The sequence below is a fragment of the Cyclopterus lumpus genome, chromosome 6 (genome assembly GCF_009769545.1).
Source record: "Cyclopterus lumpus isolate fCycLum1 chromosome 6, fCycLum1.pri, whole genome shotgun sequence".
Taxonomy (NCBI): Eukaryota; Metazoa; Chordata; class Actinopteri; order Perciformes; family Cyclopteridae; genus Cyclopterus; species Cyclopterus lumpus.
In genome coordinates, this window is record NC_046971.1 from 12340928 (window position 1) to 12342491 (window position 1564).

Below are 1564 nucleotides of genomic sequence, written 5' to 3' on the forward strand. Positions count from 1 at the left end.
AGCCTTTACACAAGATATGTTTATCATCCTGAGCCGTTCCACCCCATCATCATCATTAAATTATGTGGTTTCATTACATCATAACCACCGCAATACCTCATCCCAGACATGCTGACAACACGATAATCCCATAATAAATGTTGGAAACATATCGTGCAAACATCCCATTCGCTGCTATAACTTCACCAAAGTGATGTTAAAGGACAAGAGCTGCAGTGATAATTCGATTAATCAGCAACTATTTTCATTAACGATAGATTGTTTTAAAATAAATCGTTTTGAGAAATAGTAACTCATTCACTTTCTAGCCGGTTTAGATGAGCAGATTGATACCACGTCTGTACAATAAATATAAAGCTATAGCCAGCAGCTGGTTACCTTAGCTTAGCATAAAGACGTGGCGCATTATGGCAATTAATATGACAGACCTTTTTCTATACTAAACATCTTTGGGTGTTGGGCTGTTGGTCAAGAAAAGCATGATAGCTGAAGATCATCCTGGACTCTGGGAACTTGTAATGGCCGAGTCCCACATTTTATAGATAAATAGATTGATCAAAAAAGTAATATTAAGGCTGCCAATAATGAAAATAATAGTTAGTTAGTACTGTTACTGTCTGCACAGAAAGTATGTATTGTTTTCATTACTCATGCATTGTCATGTTTGACTTGTGGAGATACTGAGAGGCAATGTTAACAATATACAGTTCGAAAGACTGTATGGGCGGTGGAGTTGATAATCCAAATATATTCCATTTACAATAAAATAAAACAATACCTTCCTTGGCAGCTGGATTCTCGCAATTTCAATCACCAGATAAAATGTGAATTGAAAATCCATCTTGTCAGGTTTCAAGTATTGTGTTTGTGTCCGGTAAACCCGAGCACAGACCAATCAGAGTCCTGTGAGGAGCTTAGGCAGCTACAGGGCGGTTTAAGTGTGTGCGAGACAACACAGAGAGGAACCTGTTTCTTCCAAACAACAATGGTGTTTCCTAAAGACATTAGTGTAGATGCTATATCAAAGAGAAGAGAGTATCTCTTCATTAAAAGAAGAACAAAAACGACAGAGTAGGCCTTTTCTGAATGGAAAACATATTGTTTCCTTCTTTACCGACAGATGGTTCACCAAATCACCAAACAAGTATTTTATTATAGTGCCTGCCCTTTTCCAAACAGTTAATGGGGGCTTCTCAGATTGTTCCGTGTGTCAAACCATCTGGCAAGTTAGGTTAATGCAGCAAAGTATTACACTGGAGAAGCCTGAGCAACAGCATGTTTGCCATACTTTTAGATAAATTACTTAACTGATAAAGTTATCAAAACGGTTGTCAAATAATTTGTCGAAAATTAGTGATCAATTTAGCCTCAGCTAGTTTCAGCTAAAATAGTCTTGAGTTGCAGCCCTGAGACTCAACAATCATCCACATAAAAAAAACACCTATATATTTATTGTGGGCAAATTATACATCAGGGGGAAAAAAAGAAGCATACCACACGCACACACGGGGCCGCATGGGACGACTGGAGTGATTCTTCAAGTCAGTGGCAAGTTGAGCAGACC